This window comes from Dendrobium catenatum, unplaced genomic scaffold, assembly GCF_001605985.2.
Source record: "Dendrobium catenatum unplaced genomic scaffold, ASM160598v2 fragScaff_scaffold_1061, whole genome shotgun sequence".
NCBI lineage: Eukaryota > Viridiplantae > Streptophyta > Magnoliopsida > Asparagales > Orchidaceae > Dendrobium > Dendrobium catenatum.
In genome coordinates, this window is record NW_021319523.1 from 615,405 (window position 1) to 630,398 (window position 14,994).

Here is a 14,994-nt window from a genome sequence, read left to right on the forward strand (position 1 = left end):
CTGTGATAGCTCATTTGTGATTCTAATACAGCCTTCATCATATGCAAATTAAAAATAAATTCAAAATATTGTATAGAATTAAGAAGGCATATGTTTCATCTTTTTGCTCACTACTAAAATCATTTTGTATTATTATCTCATAAAGCTCGATGATACGTCCAAACAAAAGTATTAAATTGCTAAGTGATCCATAATGCGAATACCTATGTGTATCTCCAGAATGTTGAAGAGCTATTTTTTTATTTAAGCCTTTATCTCTTGATGCTTCACCATTTCGTAGTTGTTCAATGATTTTGTTATATTGTTTTTGCTGTAATATTTCTTCTCATTCTCATGTATGAACTTCCAATGATACTTATCAAATTGGAAGATGTATTTAAAAGTGGAGCAATTTGCGCATGATTTTTAGCCACAACAACTATTGCAAGTTGAAGTTGATATGCAAAACATAATATATAAAAACTATGCAATTGTCTTTCATGATTAAAGCTTTCAGTCCATTAAACTCATCACGAATGTTGTTAGCACCATCATAACCTTATTCACATAATTGAGAAATACGCAATCAATATTTTGCAAAAAGTGATTCGATGACTTTATTTAGTTGGAGCTGAAGTCTCTTCAACATGAACATTTTCAATGAAATGCTCAATAACACAACCTTTTTTATCTATATATTGCAATGCAACTACAACTTGTTCTTTGATTGATATATCACGTAATTCATTCAATAAAATTATAAATAACTCATTGCCTAGTTCATCAATTATGATATTTGAAGTCTCCACAGTAGCCGCATGTGTGATTTCTTTTTTAGTTTTTGCAGCAATCAATATATTATGTTATGTGTGAAAGAAGATTATATTCATTGCGACACGCTATAAATCATAAAAGCTCAAGAAAATTTCTCTCGTTATTGGAATCTTCAGATTCATCATGACCACGAAAAATCAAATCTTGATGTAAAAAAATATGCAATCTATATTGGCAATTAAACGTGTTTGATAACATCTATGATTTTGATCAGAAGTTCTTTCAAAAGCAAATGTAGTATTAATGCGTTGATTCATGAAATCTTTACATTTATGCCAATCAGTGTTATACGTGCTATTAACTTGACCAATATGATTTAACTTGAAATGTATTTTTCTTTTTTCAATTCTTAAATCCTTTTGTGTCAAATTATCATTGCTAGTTTGCTCTCCAAACTCAAGTCTATGGAGATAATAATATAAATAGTAAATTGCATCATTTGTAATATTTTACTCTAAACAATTTTTGTGTTCATCAAATTATACAGGATTAAATCTTCGTAATTTATTTCCAATTAGTTTTCATGAAAAATCATGATCTTTAGACTGACACGTTTTTTTTTGCAAATAATATAGTTGCACAGTATCCAATCTTATTTGGATGATAATCACAATTTTGTCCTTAATCCTAAATCTGAAGGAATTTTATCAAAACTAAGTTTTATACAACTTTATTTGAATTTGTGCATTTTTATCACTGCAAGTATTATCTCGTATGTCTGCTTCACTTTTTCTTTTAAAATATATTTCTATCTCTGATATAAAATAAAAAATATATTTGATAAATTTAATACTAAAATATCTTATTTGACTGTATCTCTCAAATGCATCCGATTGATCGAGCCCGATTATGTCGCCTACATCTTCTTCATTCTCTAAATCACCTTCACCAACAAATAAGAAATATAAAATAAGATATTATTTTTGCTTTCAATTAAATAATATACTCAAATTTTATTATCAACTTATAATGTCATGACTGATTAAATGATATATTTTGTTCTTCAACAACTAGTATTGCATCCTCTATGTATATCTCATTTTCCAAATCTTGTAAGTCAAGTTATATAGTTGTTTCATCTTTAAGTATCCAAAAATCAACCATTTCAACACAAGTGTAGTCCATAGGGTCATAATGTCTTTTAAGTTGAAACCTAAAAAATGAATAAATAATTTTATGTTAAGATTATACATACTATTTAAATTTACACTTGTACATAAATATTAATTTAATGTAAGATCATACCTATTCTTTAAATTCAGATTATATCGAACATATACAAGATCGTTGAGTCGTTGATGCTCCAAATAATTTCGTCTCTTTGAGTGGATCTGTTCAAAAACACTCCAATTTCTCTCGCATTCTAATGAAGATATTTGGCTGAGAATTCTTATAGCAACTTTCTGCAAGATTGAAACACTTGATCCAAACATCTTCCACCACTCATCTACATATTATCAAGTTTGAGAGTTTAGTGAATAAGCATATTTGTCTAAGTATATACATATGTTAAAAGTAAAAAAGAGAATTAGCAGGTTGCATTTCTTTCGTCATTATCAGTGCAATTGGTTTTCCAAAGCTTTCTAAGCCATCACAAAATAATTTGATTTCATTCATTGCAATGGTGGGCTTAGACCAAATGTCTTTAATTCCAATTAATTCACTAAACATTATAAATTTTTTTTGCTTTTGACAATAGTTCTCTCTAACATACTGGAAATGAGGATTGAGAAAATATGCTGCTGCATGGATGCCTTGCCTTAATTGAGTATCTAATCTTCTTTTTATTATAGTAGTAAAAGGCTTATATGATCTCTTTACATTTCTGAACATAGCTTTAATTGACTTTCTTGCCCTATACATGCCATAATATAGATATCCAAGAGATGGTTTTTCATCAGAGTAAAAAATACGCAATAATCTAATCAAAGGACCCGATATCTTCGAAATAATAAGACAATTATCCCAAAACTTCAAGTCCAAAATAATTGAAGCTACTTCCTTTCCCTTGGAAGTTTTGGATATCTTTGAATCCATAAAGAACTTGCTTGTGATTAGTGCTTGTAGGTCATGATGATGCTTGTTGACCTCATTATTCGAGGTTAATTTTCCTAGAATTCAGATTACAAAATAGGAGAAATCAAAATCTGTATGGTGATACATAATTTTTCCCACCAATGCTCATTCACACTTTTCAAAGTTATAAAAGTTGTTGCAAAACGGGTTGCTTCAGGACGTACGATCTCCTTCCAACCCGGCTTTTTTCTAAGCCATGCAAGTATGAATATATGATTATAACAAAAAATTATCAACTTTGATGCTTTTTTTGCTAGGTCCTCTATGAGAGGCATACTGTCAATATCTTTCAAAATTAAATTCATACAATGTGCGGCACAAGGTGACCAGTAAACATTATTGAATCTTTCATGTAATAGTTGACCTGCATTTTTGTAATTAGCACCATTATCATTAACTATTTGAACAACTCTCTCTGGACCAACCCACTAAATAATCTTAGTAAATAAAGAGCACAAAGTAGTAGCATCCTTTTTGATGTCTAAATCATCAACTGATTTAAAAAAAGCTACACCATGTGGATAATATATAAAAATCTATTAAAGTTCTACTCATACTATCAGTCCATCCATGTGCCATAAGCGTATAACCTGTTTCCTTCCAAGTTTGTCTATAACTATAAACGAGTAACCTGAATTCTTCCTTGCAATCCCTAAGTAAGTTTACTCTCATGTTACGATAACTGGGGAGCTTGTAAGCAGGGCCTATTGCAGCAGTAGCATCAACAACTTTCTGTGCATATACTGAAGTAAGAACATTAAAAGGGATTCAACAATCAAAAACCACCTTGCTAATGCCATATCTGCATGGTGCACTACTTCCTTAGATGCTAAAGTACTCTTAATTGAAGGTTAGGAACCTCGTGTAGTTCTAGGAGCAAAGATGGTATCCATATCATAAGCTTTTCTTTTTTTTTTTCCCTTTACTTAGTTCTGAAACATGTGCATGAGAAGATTGTGCTTTTGGTAGAGAGCAATAATCTCTCTCTTCATCTATAACATCATCCACAAGAAATGTTGCACTGTCCAACTCTTTCTGTGCTTGTTATTATTTTCTAAAAATTTCCTTTAAGTTTTCCTGCATTTGATATCTAACATCGTGTGGAACCTTCTTGAGAGCAGCTATATTCCCCTTTACACTTGCTAAATGTTATTTCATTCTGTTAATTCCTCCTCCTTTGTATGAAATACCCCAATGTAAACATTTAAACTATTTTTTCCCATCAACTCCTTTAACTTTAGCAAAATGATTCCAAACAATGTCGACTTTGTCCCGCATAGTATAAGTTGAAGATGAAGTTTGATTACTAGTGCTTCCATTCTAATTTAATTTACTAAATAAAATCACAAACACATAAGTTAAAATCCATAAAAACTCAAATAATATCAAAAGTTAATTAAAATTATAGTATGCAACTTCAAGGTAGGAAACCATACAAGATAGAAAACTACAAAGTATATAACTATGCTGTTTAAAAAGTCACAAAACTAAAACGACACACAATACATACCTCAATTCATCGTAGTAGCAATTTCCCTCTTTCTCCAAAATGTCAACAAGCTCGTCAAGTAAGAAATTCAAAAATTCATGAGGATCCTGGACATAAAATGATAAATTTGATTCACTCATGATCTCTCAAATGAGTGAGTATATGATTAAAATGGACCATGCACCATAGCTTAGCATAATATATGTGATACACAAATCTCACAAAAGCTACAAGAAAATTTCATCAAAAATTCAATTAGCATATTGTATCCACCTGTTGCTTGTAAATAAATGAAGATTACTTTATAATAATAATTAAAAATGGCATCATCTATTATCCAGCTTGACTAGTTCAAGATAACCTTCATGTAAAAAATAATATAACTTTAACATCTCAAAGACACATGCTATCTGCATCCTAAAACAATATTATATGAAAGAAAAATAGCCGAACTCTGTTCAAAAAAATAACCTGTTACATATAGCTGCGAAACAATTCATTTTGTTTTTTAACTATTTACACATACTGCTTAGGGACAATTACACCAGTATTCTTTTTTGATGAGTTGATCTGTACAAAGAAGAGTAAAAATGCAAAAGTATTAATCACAAGTGAAAGTTTATTAATTTTACATATAATTGAACTCTCCAATAAAAATAAAACTACCTAATGTCAACTTTGAAGGTGGAAAAAGAGAAACTGGACGCGAAAAAGAAGAAGCCGGATGCAGAAGAAGAAGCCGGAGGAGGGGAAGAAGACTCCAAATTGCTGAAGAACAAGGAAACAGCCTGTAGCCCCACAGCAATACAAATACAGTTATGGTTTTTTTTTCCTCTTCGTATAAACTCCTTGGCTCACAGTCCGCACTCAGCGAATTGCATCTCAGCCGTTCATTTTTTTGGCAGCAAACCGTCCAGTTAAAACAAACTGGAACTAGTTCGACGGTTCAACGGTTCGGCGGTCGAACTGCCAGTTCAAGCAGTTTGGTACTGGTTTTCTACAAAATTGGTTATATTTTGACCCGTAACCGGCCGGATGATCGGTTCCTGTTCAGCCGACCGGTTTAGCCCGATTTTAAAAGCCTTGCGGGGCTGAATGAGGAAATTATTTGAATTAAAAAAAAAATCCACTCAAATTTTATAATAATATTTCATATACAATGTTATGAATAAAAAATATAATGATTTTTACTTAAATAAATAGATTTTTTTTTTAATTTTTTGTTGCGTATTGCAATATTTGTGGTGATAGAGAAATATAAAGTTTAATGTCTTAATTTTATACTAAGATTCAACACAAAAAATAAGAGAGATGGGGAGCAAGAGTTCAAAGAGATATCATATTTTTTATGTAGAAAACTCAAGAAAGGGAAAATTCACAGCGCTTGGCCCAATTGACATGATGCTGCTAATGTTTATCGGAGGTTACAAAAGTTGCAAATGTATATCATAAGAGAAAATTACATTATTTGAGTTCAAAGGATCTAATGTCAAGAAAATTATTCTTAAGAGAACGTTGGCATGTTCATTTGGTTATTAGGATCGTAGTCGAACAATGATGGTCAGGGATCGTAGTCTAGTGACTAAGATCAGAGGGACCATAGTCAGTGAGTCATAGAGACTGGAAAGATCATAGTCGACTGGTGATGGCGGGCAGAGGGATCGTAGAGGGTGATAGAGGTTGGAGGGATTGTAATTGGGAGACGAAGGTTGGAAGGGCTATGGTCAACAAGTGATGGAGAATAGAGCAATAGTAGTCGAAAAAGCGATTGTGGTCAAATGGATCACAGTCAGGCAATTGTGGTCATATGGAACTTAGTTGGCGAATGACATAGTCAAAGGGATAAGTTTTGGGTCACAAAGGATAGAGGGACCAAACTAGAGAGAAGCGGGTTCGGAGGGACCAGAATCGATGACTGGGGTCAAAGGGATTGTAGTCAAGCTAAGGTGGTCTAGGGAATCATAATTGACAGGCGATGGAGATCAGAAGGATCATTGTTGGAAGGAGATGAAGGCCAGAGAGACTATTGTTGACATGAAACAAATATCAAAGGGACAAATTTCAGTGGGTTATTTTGAGTTGAGGGATCATAGTCAGGCGATGTAGATCAGAGGTACTATAGTAGATTGACGTAGGTCTGAAGGATTATAGTATAGTAATGGTGGTCCAAGGACAACATTCAGTAAGTAATAAAGGTCAAAATGATCGTTATCATATAATTAGTCAAAAGGACTACAATTGAGTGACTGTGGTTTGAGGATCATAATCAAAGGGCTACTAAGGTCAGAATGACTATAATTGGGAGATAATGATTGGATGGTGGTGGCCGAGAGGATACCTGGCCAATAAATGTTTAACGGCGATGACCATGTAATGAGGGTTCATCGACGGTGGTGCTCTAGTTGAGTTCCTTGGGCATCAGCCTTGTGGACATCCGGTGATGATCTACTAGTGAAATTTTGGCGATGATGACCAAGCATTTAGGATTAACCGACAGTGGTGCTCGAATTGAGATCCAAAGAAGATGGTTAGGTTAAGGCTTAGTGATGATTGCCTGGTGGATGTCTGATTATGATTGGCTAATGAAATTCTGGCGGTGAGGGTTCACAATGAAATTCTGACGGTGAGGGTTCACCTACGGTGGCTGATGGGGGGTAATGAAGTAACCTAAATAATTGTGAATATAATTTATGGTTATATTAATCCCTAAATAATGCATATATTTTATTTGATATAAAAATCTCACTTAATATACAGAAGTATATATGTTGAATCAGTAATATAGTGATAGAGTATAGTATCGATCCCACAAGGAAAAATATTTACGTGCAAATTATAATATTGTTTACTTCAATAATAATAATTATCCTACTAAATAAAAATAAGTATTGGTGGAGATTAAATAACTTAATTTAAAATAAAAAATAATTTGGGATAAATTATTTTTGATTAATGGAATGTAAATACAAAATATTTTTTAATGATTCTTTTTTATATTAATATTATTCAGAGCACATATATCGCCGACCGCTCAGTCAAGCGTGAAGAGATAAATGATAGATTAAATTCATTCAACCTCAAAACCACTTTGAATTCTCATAGTCTGTCACCCTATAAAAATCTTAGAAGAGTAAGTAAAGTTTGAACTGTTAAAACCTCCTCATGATAATTCATTTCTATAAATTTGATACATGACAAGCATTGTGCTTATGCTTGCATCATACTAATCCAATATAGATGGTTGTGCATACTTTTTTATTCCTAGTCTCCACATTACATTTGATATTAACTACACATATGACCACCATCTGCATTAAATGAAGACCAGATATATTGAAAATATCATAAAATTATTGATGTAGAGAACTCATTAGTGCTCCATATTTCATCTACACCATTAATCCAAAATTAGAAAATTTAGCCAATCATGAAGAACAAATGCAACATATTATTTTTCATTAATTATACAAAAGAAAGTATATAAGAAAATATATCATTAGATGGGTTCAATGATCTCCTCTGCACTCCTCCTAGGATTTATAGAATTGCTTACACAAACACAAGACAAACTCTCTAATATAATGTATCTAGAACTTCTCTAAGTTCTCTTAGTTATCACCCATAAGGAAAAATTAGAGAAGCACTATAAAGAATAAAATTAAATAAATGACTGAACTCATCTACTAACATTATAAATATACTATTTATAAAAAATAAAGAAAATGGATTCTAGTGTCATGGCGCTCGAGACACTTATGTTACGGTGCCAATGAAATGAACTAATGCTACAGTGTTAAAGTGTTTTACTTGTTGCAGTGCTTATTGACATGTGCCCTCTATTTAACGAATCAATGCGTTGCTTTACTGGAAGATCGTAGCCTGAACAATTATAATTGTAGCATCGCGACGCTATTGATGGTTAAGGATTGTAAAGTCCATGTAGCACTCCCTTGACTTAGTGGCTTTAGAATTTGGCTATGCAGCACTATTCAAATAGAGACTGGGCTTTGCAGTGCTTACTCTTTCGATGCTATAGAGCTGATAGTTGGATGGGCTTTGTGGCACTAACTCCTTTGATCCTGTGAAGTTGTTAAATAGAGACTTGGCGTCGTCTTGTCGATATTTGGACACTCCGGTGGTGTCAATGACGGCACCGCAATGGCATTGAGTCCAACACCACGATGCTATACCAAATTTTAAAATTTTGCTCTTTTCTTCTATTTTCTTACACAAACACATCCAAAATAATATATGTTTACTGACAAATTAATATATAAATTATAACATTATTTATACTTATCAAATTCTTCCCAATTTAAACTCTTGCTTGTCCTCAAGCAAATAAAAGTTTAGAATTTTGATTGTAATTAACTAAAAAAAAGTGAAAATCTAAAATTATTAAAATATAGGATAATACATCACTGTCTAGAATTAGTAAAATTGAATCAAAACTATACTTCTAATGTATGGACTTAATGATATTACTAATTCGATCTTCAGGTTAGTTGTTATTTTATATTTTAATATACTCATATCTAATTCTTAATACTAATTATTCATTTTATAATTTTTAAAAATTAAATTTATTAAGGTATAATTTATAAATTCAAATTAGAATAATAACTCAAATAGTTAAATGAGTTAAGTATTAATTTTTCCAACATATGAAGTATAAATAGAGATCATTCAAATTAGGTTCTAGAGTTTTATTATGATCTTATTTTTCATATTTTAATTATCATTTTTATAAAGGTTAATTATGTAATCAAAATATAAAAGTAATTGAAGACAATAATTATTTAAATATGAAAGGAATTTGCTAATATGTAAATAAACAAATCAACAAACACTATAAATATAAGCATTAATAACTCCTTTCTTTTCAAAAACTCTCCATAGCACTTCTCTTGGAACATTATCATATGCTTTCTCTAAATCAATAAATATTATATGTAGATCCTCCTTATTCTCTCTATATTTGTCCATAAAACCTCTCAATAAATGTATGGCTTCCATAGTAGACCTACCCGACATGAATCCAATTTGATTTTAAGAAACATTAGTATCATGCCGCAAGCTATACTCCATAACTCGCTACCATAGTTTTAAAGTATAACACATTAACTTAATTGCTCTATAATTCACACAATCATGTGCATCACCTTTATTCTTAAAAATAAGAATTAACACATTCATTCTCCACTCAGATGTATCTTTTTGTCTTTAAAATAATATTAAACAATTTAGTAAGCCAAGAAATTCCTTCATCTCCTAAGCATTTTCACACCTCTATTGGAATATCATCAGGTCCAACAGCTTTTCCACACTTCATTTTCTTGAAAGCCTTAACTTTGATTTTATTAGTACATCAATAAAAATAGAAATCTTTATTTTTGCTTAGGATGCTAAGATAACTAAACTCAATCATATTTTCATATTCTTCATTAAAACGTTAAGCAAAATATCTCATCCACCTTTGTTGAATATCATCTTATAAGAAAAGTACTTTTTAATCTTCATCCTTAATACACTTCACTTGAACTAAATCTTTAATACTCCTATCTCTTTGTTTAGCTAACTTATAAATGTATCTTTCTCCCTCCTTATTATCTAATATATTATATAAATTATTAAAAGTTAAGATCCTTGCATCGCACATTGCTTTCTTAGTTTTTTTACGTACCTCTTTATATATTTCACAATTATTAGAATTTCTACATCTAAACTAATATTTATAATAAATATTTTTATTTTTTATCTTTTTTTTGCATATTTGAATTCTTTCACCAGCTATTTTTACTATTAAGATCTTTTCCGTTGATATCCAAGCACATCTTTTGTAATATTCTAAATATCACTAGCCACTTTTTTCAACAAAATATTAGCATCGTCATGCACAAATAAAATCTTAAGATCTAAAATCTTACTCTCAAAAATATTTTTGGTAATATTCTTTAAATTCCCCATCTAATCCTAGAATATCATTTTACTTTATCAAAATTTATAAATTATAAAAAATGTCTTATTGGTAGGCAACAAAACAATATTGAGCAAAAATTTAAAGTTTCAAAATATAACCAAATTATTATAGATTGTGTAAAATATCATTTTAAGATTTTAATTGTACCAAAACACTATTTATATAGTCTGGATTATTTTCTATTCAATAAAACTAACATAATTTTCAAAATCATTGGAAGAATATTTTCAAAAAATATTCAAAGTTTTGAGAATCTTAGTTTTTACAATATATAAAAAGTTATGTGATAAAAATTTTACAAAACAAAGTTATTCTCATTTTTTGGTAACAAAAAATCAATATTATTAGAAAAAATCAAAACATATCGAATTATTCAAAAGTGAGATTAGCAAAATGTAACTACTGTACATTGAATAACTTTTCTAACTAGCCGTATGACTAAAAAGCACCTAAAGTGGCTGAAAATGAACTTTCTTTCTCTAAAAACCATCTTTTTCTTTCTTTTTCTTTGACTGGCATGGTGTTCAAATGAGTGGAATAGTGGATTCAAAATATATTTAAAATGCAGTTAGTGGCCTAGCACTGCGACATTATCACCAAGTAGTGCAGCGCTAGTTCATTTTAAAAAAAATGAGACTAAAATGTTGAAATGACTATTTGGTATCTTGACATTGTTGCAGCGCCATGGCACTTGGAGACCCAACACCTAAGCGCTCAAATAATAATATTTTTAAATTTTTCCAAAATTCTCTCTAGACACTTGAGACTTATTCTCTCTAGACCCTTGAGACTTATTTTAGAACACATTCAATCTTTTTCAAGTATTAAAACACTTCCAAATACATGCTATTAGATTCAAAATATTAATTTCAAGTATTTATCTTTTTCCACTTGAACCAAATTGGTTTGAATTTACTATAACCATGGAGGTCTCACAACTCTCCTCTCCTCAAAAAAATATCATCCTTGATATTTTTAAATCAAGACAAATTAGAACAAACCTTTATATAACTATTACATCTCAAATTCCTTCTCCCAAGTAGCCTCTCTAGCTGTTATGTGCTTTCACTATACTTTGATCATTGGAATATGTTTACTTCTCAATTTCATAACATCGTATGCCAGAATCCATCAGGATCTTTCCTATACTGCACATTTAAACAAATCTCAACATCATCAGCAGATAACTTCTTCCTAGAATTAGGTATCCACTTTTTTTAAAGAAGATACATGAAATACACTGTATACAATTAACATAGAATTAAGTAATAATAACTTATAAGTAAAGCTATCAATCAATGCAATCACCTCAGAAGGCCCAATGTACTTAGGACTGAGCTTACAGATTCTTTCAAATCTGCTGACACCCTTTATAAGATTGACTTTGATATAAACAAAATCTCCAACTTGTAACTCAATGATTATGTTACTCTGATCATAATATTTCTTCTGAATATCCTATGTCATCCATAAAAACTGACCCTATCACATGTTTATCACTCACCTATGTTAAAAATAAATAGGTGTTGCATTTCCTACCGTATGATATTCATATGGAGCTATACCAATATGGGACTGATAACTATTATTATAAGAAAATTTTATTAGTAAGATATGATCCTCCCAAGTAAGAATACATAATTTTTTAGACTTTTCTTATGTCTACGTATATAAAGTTGTATTGAAGTACAATTTTATTTACATCTACTCATTGGTCCAACAATAATATATAATATTTTCTTTTATTTATAATAATATCAATAATAATAAGCCTAATAATCAAAATAAAAATATACATCTGATCATTGGTCCAACAATCATATACAATACTAAAAAATTATATAAATATAACACATCATCTAGTTTTAAGTATAGAAAACTAACTATAAATGGAAATAAATAAAATAATAATAAACTTGACAATGTTGATCATTCTCACACTCTTGATTCTTAGCCTTGACCTGAAATTATTTAAATCACATTTAATAAACTAAAAGCCCAGTGGGTTATTAAATCACCCTAAACACGATAAATAAGTAGTGTGCAAAGCATAGTAAAGAAGCAATGTACATGTCATTAGTCAATTCATAGCTGTAACAGTCATATGATTATAAATCTATGCATAAATAGCAAATCACATGCAGTTGTAATAAAATATAAAAAAGTATAATAGTAAACTAGTAAATTATTATAAAAACTATTAAAACTGTATAAAAAAATAGTGGAATATATAAATTAATAATTCAGTCAATCAATAGATCAATAAATTAATATGGAGGTCAATCCAATAAACAGTCAACCATCTTGCCCAAATTGTGTGTTGTAGTAGTAATGAATCATATAAATCAATAAACAAAAAATATTTATGAAAATTATTAGAATCTATAAAGGCGCGGTACTATCAAATCAATATACACATGAGGTTCAATCATTCAATATCAATAACCAATAAGAATTTTATATCACTTACTCAGTATGAGAGTCACGTGCTCAATAGTAGTAAATAAATAAAAAGTGAATCAATTTGGTAATAGTAATAATGAATATGTATTAGTATCTACACTAGCATCAATATCAATAAAAATGGTGCTAGAGTAAAATAATATAGTAACATTAAACTTGTAATTAGTAGAATAACAAAATAGTATAGTACAATAGTGCAGTAACATGTATTATAGTAATCATATTAAATAAGTAAGTAGTTCTAGCTTGCACAGTGTTTTCTTATACTTAGTGGTTAGTAAATTAATAATTATTGACTCAGTAAAAAAGTTATCACTCCTTGCCCGTCAGCACATTATTAACTCCTTATAACTCTCAATTATCGAATCACATAAATCAGTAGAGGATAACACCAAATCATAGTATTTAAAAAATCTATTAGTGCACCATACTATACAAGTTAAATCAATCTTAAACCAACTTAAATCATTCACCAAACTTTTACTTATCTTTAAATATATTATTATTATTATTATTATATTATATTATAATAATAACAATCAACTGTTACCCAATTATATATTCTTTTTTATTTGCAGTACTTGTATTAACAATATGCTTAAAATTACTCAAATTTTTATTTAGTGCACATCAAATAAAATATAATAACTTATATTTACTCGGTGAAACCATGGAATCATCCAGTCAAAACATATAGAATAATCAATACTATAACATATAACAGGTTACATTGTAGAAGTTTATTAAATCCAGGGAAAATATAATAAATTTAATTTAAAATAAGTTTTACAATAAAAAATTAAAATATTTGAAAATGGAGATAGGATATTAGTCACCTACCTTGATATGAACAATATTCATAAAAGCGTTAAAGTGATCCGATGAACAAAATTGGAATTTTCCCTTTTCTCTCTCCCCCTTTCCTCCCCCGTGCCACCATACGACGTTGTATTTAAACATGTTGAATTAAAAATTATTATAAAACAGAGGCTTTAATGTCGCGGTGGAGATTTCTGGCACCATTGCATGTAAAATTCCAGCTCCTCGGCTCTCAAAGGAAAAACTTTATTGCACTTTAATTTAAACAAAAATTTAGATATGCACTTTAAATTTATTTTAAAAAATTTTGGGTTACTACTGGTCACCTTGCATAAGAGGACCGGACTTTGCTTGTTACCAATGGCATTCAACTCTTACTGCCAAGCACCCTACGTAAGAGGACTGGGCTTTGATCACTGCCAACGATATTCAAATTTTATCGCTAAAGACCCTACGTAAGAGGGCTAAGCTTTGATCCTCGCCAATGGTATTCAACTCTTACCGCCAAGCACCTTGCATAAGACGTCTAGGCTTTGATTGCAGCCAACGACATCTAACTCTTGCCATCAGGCACCCTGCGTATGAAAGGAATTTTTTTTTCGAATTTCATCCATCAATTTTTTTGGAAAATTTTTATAGATCCATTAGGAGGCAAGTTTGGAATTTCATTCAACAATTTTTTTAAAAAATTTCTATTATTTTCAAATTATTTAAATAAAAAAAATTCAATTTTTCATTTTCTACATAAAATAAGAAAGTAAAATATTGAATAAAAATAAAAAATATATATAGTCAAGTATTTCCTTCCTTGAAACTTTTTTATATTTTTTTCTTTACAAAAAAGTAAAAGGAAATTATATTAATTAAAAATTAAAAAATGGAGTGGGACATTATAGCGCCCCCATTGAGAGCACAAAGCACCCTCCAAGACTACGAGCATCGGCACCGCATGCTGCCTGCGGCAACTGGCCGACCATATGGCGAGTTCTACCTCAACCATGTGTTTAGGATCTATTCATGGCCCAAAAAGTTTTATTTGGATATTCTTGGGTTCCCAAGACTATGTTTGACATGCTGGATTCAATTTTGGCAATTTTAAGGCCCAGCAGAGCCTCCGTAGTTAGTTAAATTCAATTTTAAATATTTTTTAGTGAGATTTTTCAACATTTCTTTCTACAATCAATGCCTGAATTCATGGAATGTTAAAACTGTCATTGAGGTATTTTACTTGCTTTATGACCACGAGGGAAAGCCCATGTTTACATCAATAAAAAGGTCACACCTCATTATTATAAAAAAATATATTATTATTACATTACAATAGTTTGTGTGACTCCCCAATATCTACAGAGAA